Genomic DNA, 8,609 nt, shown 5'->3' with positions numbered 1-8,609 from the left:
GTTTCTACTGGAGAGTCAAGACGAAAACGTGTGCCAACCCCTATGCATAAGTTCACGATGTTACGGAACCCGCAAGTTGATCACCAAAACATACATCAAGTAGATCACGTGAATATCTCATTGTCACCATAGATAAGCACATGCAAGACATACATCAAGTGTTCTCAAATCCTTAAAGACTCAATCCGATAAGATAACTTCAAAGGGAAAACTCAATTCATTACAAGAGAGTAGAGGGGGAGAAACATCATAAGATCCAACTATAATAGCAAAGCTTGCGATACATCAAGATCGTGCCAAATCAAGAAAACGAGAGAGAGAGAGAGAGAGAGAGATCAAACACATAGCTACTGGTACATACCCTCAGCCCCGAGGGTGAACTACTCCCTCCTCGTCATGGAGAGCGCCGGGATGATGAAGATGGCCACCGGTGAGGGATCCCTCCCCTCCGGCAGGGTGCCGGAACGGGTCTAGATTGATTTTTGGTGGCTACAGAGGCTTGCGGCGGCGGAACTCCCGATCTAGGTTATTTTCTGGAGGTTTCTGTATATATAAGAGGTTTTGGCGTCGAGAACAAGTCAGGGGGGTCTCCGGGCTGTCCACGAGGTAGGGAGGTGCGCCCAGGCGGGTAGGCGCGCCCCCACCCTCGTGGGCCGCCCGGGACTCTTCTGGCCCAACTCTTTTACTCCATGGCCTTCTTCAACAACTGGGAAAAAATTACCGGGATATATTCTCACCAAATCACGCGGTCAAAAATTACTGTCTAGTTTGTACTTAAGTTATCAAGTAAACGATGTGTATTTTATCATGCTATTTATATAGAAATTGTCGGGAGTATATTATTCAACAACTTCTTTTTTCTGGGTTAATTTTTGTGTGGTGTTTGCACGTAAGATAAAAAAAGAACGGAAAAGCTAATGCCCACACGTGTGGGCGTTTGCACATCGCCCACACGCCTCCATCACCACTCATTTTGCCATGTATGAACAGATGACATCAGCAAGAATCTTTTTGGTTTTCGGCTTAAAAATGTTTTATCTCCAAATAAAAAAGCGAATTAAAAATCCGTTTTCATCATTAAATCCGTCTCGACGAGATCTTCAAAACTAAACCCCATGTTGATATGTTTCGACGAAAAAAAATTGCCTAAAAGTTGCCATGATATTTACACTGTAGTTGCCATAGTGCTTAAACTAAAGTTGCCATGTGGCAATTTTAGTTTATAGATCATGGCAATTTTAGTTTTTCGATGATGGCAATTCCAGTACTTTGATCATGAAAATATTTTTTTGTATGAACCATGGCAATTTTATGCATGTATCATGGCAATTTTAATTTATGGTGCATGGCAAGTCTAGTTTCTTAATTCCCCGTTTTATAATATGTCAAAAATTGCTGTTAAATGTAGAAGAAAATAGCTGAAACATATCATAGCAACTTCAGTGTAAACATCATGGCAATTCATGTGCAATAGACACGGCAACTTTTAACAAAAAAAATTCATCAAAATATATTAATATGAGATCTAGTTTCGAAGATCTCGTCGCGAGGGATTTAATGGTGAAAACGGATCTTTAATTGGATTTTTCATTTAAGAGATAAAACAATTTTAAAACAGAAAATTCAAAAAAAATCCACATGCATGGATGCGGTGACATAGCGTAGTCTGTGTGTGCTATAGGGCGTGTGGGCGGATTTGGCTCCCACCACACGTGTGGGCGTTAGCGTTGTCCAAAAAGAAGATACAAAATCAGTGAAGAAATTGCAGATCAAAAAATCACCTAGCATTAGCGCTTCTGGAGCTCGGGTAAATGGCAAGAGCCAGCAAAAATAGCAGCAAATCTAGGCCGATCCAAAAATTACCATTCTATTTTGTAGCGCTAGTTAAGTCAAGTAAAGACATGCATAAGAACAAGTCAAACCGCTTTAGTTGGTGCGATGGTTTGGGCACACTACCTAGTGTGATGGGTAACAGGTTTGAGTCACGCTTCTCATGAATTAATTTTTCTCGATCCCTTTTATCCAACGGTGGTCATCAATCAGGAGAAAAAATCGGCATAAGTGGATGTGCGGGATATCCCGGAATTAGTGGGGAGAGGTGGGCCTTTAAATCACAGAATTAACAGGGAGATGCACGATCAACAAAGAAAGGGCAGTTAGATCAGGACGTAAACTCAACCGTAGGAATAGGATCCAACGACGTGTGATGTGTGCGGATCTGTCGCTAAAATCCTGCCGTCTGGATTTTAGCTTTTCCGTTTAGCATTATATCACTGGTTCTTCATCGATCTTTGCTTCACACGATGTCTACGACTGACATCTAGAGATGATTTTTGCTTGACGCTTTCGGAGGAAAATAGGCGGCGTTTTGCGATTTGCAGATGTGTATGCTTCACGTTTTCACTTTCATTTTTAAAGGAGGATATTTGATTGACTTTCTTGACGGCTACCTTGAGATGTCCGTGTTCGGCTGCGCCCCTTGTCTACGAAAGGATGTCTCGTATGTTCCTCGAATCGTACGACTGATCATGCACTGCACCTGGTCCGCAACATCGACGGCGCCCATCGTCAGGTAATGACTAATACAAATGCCCGTGCGTTGCACCGGGCGAAAAAGAGATACAACCAGGCAACCAGCTCCATATTTCATTACCTGCAAAAAAAAAAAGCTCCATATTTCGTTGTGCACTATTTTATATATCCAATTTTAATAAACATCGATAATAAGGTAATATTGATTATTGCTTTTTGTAGAATCAAGTTTGGACCTGAAGAAACCAACTTAGCGTTCTTCGTCATTTGCAAGAGCAGTTTTGCATGGAATAGTTTGTCAATCGTTTTTTTTCGGCTTTTCTGGAAAACATGAAAATTTCCTTATTTTTTATAGAAGTTAAGGTTTACATAAAAATTGAAACACTTCTTTAAGAATCTTAAACGTTTATGAAAATTAGAATATTTCTAAAAAACACATTTTTAATAGATGTTTTTTCTTAAAAGAATGTTTTGATTTTTTGTAGATTTCTAAATGAATTTTTTAAATAAAAATGGATTTTTAAGGAATTTTTATGATTTAAAAAAAAGTGCAAACATATTTTTTTGAAACAAAAATAATGTGAACATGTGTAAAACTGTGAACATTTTTAAACTAATTTCTTCAGTAAACAAATTAAACCGGCCACATGCAAGGTCGGGTCCTGTGCTCTACATATAGTTATACATCGAAAGAATTGATCTTAAGATTACTAAGCAAAACCAAGTATAAGAGTAAGAAAAAGACCCAAATGAGTAATTGGAATGTATCAAGTCCTGAAGAATCATCTTAGATGTTTTACAGTTAGTGGGCGGACACAAGACCACCAGTACAACACTACCCATTTTCCGATCAATTGCTTCGTCCAAGCACCATCATCTGCTCATTATGGAGAGTCGAAGAGCATTGAAGCAACCATTGAAGCAAAGCGGCAACAAGCTAACTCTTCGGCTGATCTCCAGCAACAGAGGCGGCAAGGTGGTGTCAGAGAGGGTCAGGTCAAGCCTGGCGAACGTGTCCTTCGGGGTGTACGGCATGTGTCGTTCCTGTGTGCTGGCACGCCAAAGAGTTCCCGCCCATCTCACCGCTGGCGTCGTACATAGGGTGGCACAGGAAAATTTTGTAGCCTGACTGGATCTCCTATGATTGCAGCAAAGAATTTGCGTCATTGCCACACTTTAAAGCTGGAATTTGTATCTCAAGGAGACTGTGTTGAGTGACAATGGACCTTAGCTTCTGTCATATAAGAAGATCCTATAAGACAAACTGTACTTCATGAATTGGAGTAAGACAACTATTGTCATTATTCTTCTGAAAAACTAATAAAATGAAATCATCGACATACAACTCACATTTAGCATGCATACGTCACGAAGCACGTCCTTCTACCAGAATAAATAATAGTATAATTCTCAGAAAACATATTTGTGTTTTGACTGACTTAAGGAAAATAGAAGTTTTAGAATGTTTTCTTCCCTGACGGAAACTTGCTTTGCTTCCCTCACACTATTACTTCCAATACAACATATTAGATACAGATTTTTTTATATAATAATTTTCTTTTTATGGAAGAAACATGCTTGTGTAGAACGGTAGTGTTATCATGTTTAGAGTTAACTACCGAACATTAAATGTTTGGCACATAGCATTTTTGCAGCTTGATAGACAATCAGAGAGGTATTGCAAAAGCAGGAGCATGTACCAGATAATTTGCAGAATCACAACATCAGGAGGTGTCTTCAAAGTTACAGGATTGTTTTATGTCACTTAAAAAAGTTAAATCGCTATTAGATTAAGGGACTGCATTCCTTCTACAAAGTTACTACTCGTACAATTTTAGAAACACACCCAATGCAGATTTGTATGAACAACCTAAACTATGCGATTGCAGTTTCAGACTTTTGATACCACTTGACACCAATATATCAGAAGTATAGATGGAAGTGCATACTTCGTGTTTATCACATCGACTTGTGATAACAGAAAGGATAACTAAGCACAATGTGCACATGAACCACACTGCTAATTCAAGTCCAATAAACCACGTGATTTTTCAGGAAAAAGAATGTTATGTGATCCAAATGAAATTGTTATTTAGATATACATAGTGTCGATCTCGCCTTAAGAGAAGCAGTAGACATCGAGCTAGAAACATACTACAGGTACATAACATAAGGGCCAGGATCCAATATTCAGTAAGAACAATTAAAACACGAAGTCGCCAAATCAAAATATGTCCATTTGCGCGCTTGTACAGAGATTGAACATGCTGAAACGCAGTGGAAGTAAATATCACATGGATAGCTTATTATATTGTCCTAAAGTGATGTTCTCATACTGAAATCATATAGAAATTAAATAGCAGATTATATCGTCCTAAGTGATCTTGCTAGAGAGGATTATCCAGAGAAATGGCAAAGGAGAAATATAACTAACCTTGACCTGTTTGCGGCATTTGGCCCCCAAGGCAACCTCGGACATTTACAGATCCATATTTTACACACCTCATAGAGTCATTGGCATCTTGCCACGGTAGGCCAATACCTAGCCACTCATAGTACGATCATTGTCCATTGTTCTGGCCTGCTGCATTCCTGGATTGCAGTACACCTGAAATTGTAGGAGTTCATAACTTGGACACCACAGAGAAAGCTTCATTGGTTGAGAAAATTCGTTGCGTTTCACCAGCTGTTGTAAGGGAAAGTACCAATCACCCCTTTGATCCTCCCTCTAATATCAACAAGCTGACAAAGTGGCAATGGAGCCCAAGGCTTAGCACATTATTTCAATCGATTTGTCTGCAACTTGTGTATGTCCTGCAGATTATAATTGAAGCGGTGCCAGACCCTATGGAAGGCAAGCCGAAGGAAGAGCACAAGTTTGCTAGGGAGGAGTGGCTGGGACTGCCCAGACACAATAGATCGGGAGCAGCAGCTTCGATTGTCGGGTCGGGAGCGCCGCTGCCACGGCATAGAGACGCTGCTGGTGAGAAGCGACAAGAGGGGATACATGAGAGGTTTCCATGACCGGCAGCGCAGAGCTGTGGCAGCTGATTTTGCAGCAGAGTTAAGAAATGTCTGAATGACTACCTACAAGAACATGAGTTGCATCCTCTAGTTGATTTATTCCATGACCCCAATCCAATTTCTTCACTCCATCCCCACAGACAACAAACATATTGTAATGCATATGTTGAGAACTGAGAGCTAAGATTGAAGAACAACCGAAGCAAAGAAACAATTGAGGTTCTTCCAGCAAAGAACTGAAGCACGACAACAGAGCTGATGCCAAAATTCAAAACGTGAGCAATGGCCTTTCCGAGTAAAATAGCACATGTGCCATGAGGGAGAGGGGGGCATTAGAGGCACCTTACTGGATCCGGTCATGGCGACGGGCCTCTGGGTGCAGTGGCAGGAGTATTCGAGGCCGGAGATGCTGGTGATGTGCGGCCGAGGCTTTGGCGACGCAGCAGATATCGTTAAGGCAGGAGAGGTGAGAGGAATACCAGGGATGCAGTAGCAGTGGCGCCCGTCCGCCGTTGCCGGACACCGGTGAGCTCCGGCCTAGGTCACCGCACCGCCCCTCCTTTCTGCCTTCTTCTCTCCCTCACCACCGTGTCTCCTTTCTGTCCTGGAGCCGAGGATGCTATGGATCCTCCCGGGAAGCCGCGCTCCGGCCATCCTCCTCGTCACAGGCGAACCCCGCCTCGTCGAACGCCTCCAGATCCGCCTCCCCAGCCCCTGTCGCACACGAATCCATCCCCTGCAAGCTCCGGCCGCCGCCTTCGTTCTGCGTCGAGCAGCCACGCCGCCTCCAGCCGCTCGAGGAGCACGCAGCCCGCCGGCGCGATACTTGCGGTGCGACACTCCCCTCCCCCACCAGGCACCATGTCCACGCGCGCCAGTCCGGTGCGCGGCGGCAGGGCAGGGGGTGGCGGCGCACCGGAGTTGGAGACGGGATTGGAAGGCTGCGTTCTTTTTTCCTATCGCCCGCACCGGTTCGGTTGACTTATTACATGGACGGCGGGTTAATTCCTAAAAAGCACAGGGACCTTTGTGTAAAAACACCGCGACGGTGAACCCAGCGGACTCAACCCATGTTTTATTATTTAATTATTTATTATAAGCGTTGCAACGGGAGAAACAAATTATCACCCTTAGCGTCCCATTCCTGTTACCACTTATTTTCTTTGTCCTCATTGTCTCTCACGATGTCCACTACACGGGAATGTTCCACCTAAGCTTGGAACCAATAAAGAATTGCATCGTCTACATGTACAGACCAGCGAACGGTCGTGTTTGAGATCCCGGCCACATCTGCACAATCTAATGCTTGCGCCTTGTATTTATGTATCCAGATTTTACATCGTAGTAGTTCAGTTCCAGTCCGTAAAGGACACAAACAAACACCAAATTCAACTTTAGTTTAAAATGATCAACACCTTTTTTTTTGTGGGTTAAAACGATCAACACCAAAGAACAGTGGAGGTTGCAGTTTGATTGCTATCACGGTCTACTATTTTTGCCTCATCTCCTAAACGGGCTGGTAGGTCTGATTTGTTGGACCGGGTTGCATAAACGGGTCGGGAGGGCGCTGTTTTTTTATTGGTGGAACGTAACACGGATGAACGGGGCAGATGCCTGGTGGCCTAGGATAGACTATCGGTAGAATAGCCTAACTAAGTATGAAGAAACGACATGGACGTATCAAATGGGAGGCGAAATAATATTATACCTCCATTTATACAAAATATAGCATATATGCCCGTGGGTTACACCGGTAAAAAATGACTTAAATTTAGTGAGGATTGTATGCGCAGACATACCATTCAATGTGTTATAGAATTGGTGCAAATTTAGTAAGGATCATAAGTGGAAGTTAAACATGTCATGTTGTCCGCTGCAACAGAAAAAAATGACGTGAATTTAGTGAGGATTGCATGTAGGGAAAAAATGCCACATCATTTTTATATTCATATAAGATATGAATGAGGCCAGTACGCCTGCCATTGATACTAAATTTCAGGCCAACAAAGATTAACATGGCGCCCACAAATCCCGCATGTCCTATCTATTTTGGTATGATCCTCCCTCAATCCTCCTATTTCCTTTCTCTATTTGGTAGAATAGCCTAACTAAGTATGGAGAAACGACATGGACATACCAAATGGGAGGCGAAATAATATTATACCTCCATTTATACAAAATATAGCATATATGCCCGTGGGTTACACCGGTAAAAAATGAAGGTAATATCACCGATAGTCACACAACTTGCATTGGATGTGCAGTTTAGTGCTACAACTTGCAAAATATGTCTTTTTGGTCAGCTAACTTAGCGTTTCGATGCAGATACGGTCACTCCATGCGTATTCGGCGCTTGCGTGGCATGCCACGTCTGCATGGAGCCACCGTCAGTGACCGAAGACGCTCTGGAGCAACCAACGCGTGGTAAACTTGCACGGACCCCCTGAATCTGTCTGTCAGGCGTACGGGCACCGAAGAGAGATAACAGAGATTGCTATAGAAAACTGGTGGGTGGAGAGATTTGAGCAGAATCTGCTCATTACCCAATTGGCAATACATTGTCAAGTAATATTGGCAGGACCTGGGTTCGAATCCCAGTCCTCTCTTTTTATTTGGATGTTCTGTACATGTTCTAAATTTTGCCAAAACGTTTACTGAATTTTCGGACAGTATTTTGGCACAGTTTTCAACTGTATTTTGGCACAACTTTGTACAGAATTGAACCATGAAAATAAGACAAAAATCTGAATTTTTGGACAGTATTTTGGCACAGTTTTCAACTGAATTTTGCCACAGTTTTCAACTGAATTTCGGCACAACATTGTACAGAATTGAACCATGAAAATAAGACAAAAATCTGAAACTGTCATGAAGATTGTACACCCACCACTTTTCTATAGCAATCTCTGTTATCTCTCTCCGGTGCCCGTACGCCTGACAGACAGATTCAGGGGGTCCATGCAAGTTTACCACGCGCTGGTTGCTCCAGAGCGTCTTCGGTTACTGACAGTGGCTCCATGCAGACGTGGCATGCCACGCAAGCGCCGAATACG

At 42.7% G+C, this 8,609-nt stretch overlaps 1 long non-coding RNA gene across 3 annotated transcripts; it reads right to left on the bottom strand.

Moving 5' to 3' along the window:
• Positions 1-3,119: 3,119 nt before the first annotated feature.
• LOC123077930 (uncharacterized) lies at positions 3,120-6,517 on the bottom strand. 3 transcript variants are annotated; one of them, XR_006436927.1, is made up of 2 exons: positions 4,967-6,517; positions 3,120-3,784 (listed from the first exon to the last, which is right to left on the bottom strand). It is a non-coding gene; the product is annotated as an uncharacterized lncRNA (long non-coding RNA). The 3 variants fall into 3 exon arrangements; XR_006436925.1 differs by having other exon boundaries at positions 3,120-3,766; XR_006436926.1 differs by having other exon boundaries at positions 3,120-3,670.
• Positions 6,518-8,609: the final 2,092 nt, after the last annotated feature.

Source organism: Triticum aestivum, chromosome 3D (assembly GCF_018294505.1).
Source record: "Triticum aestivum cultivar Chinese Spring chromosome 3D, IWGSC CS RefSeq v2.1, whole genome shotgun sequence".
Classification (NCBI taxonomy): Eukaryota; Viridiplantae; Streptophyta; class Magnoliopsida; order Poales; family Poaceae; genus Triticum; species Triticum aestivum.
This window is presented reverse-complemented; position numbering and strand designations above follow the sequence as displayed.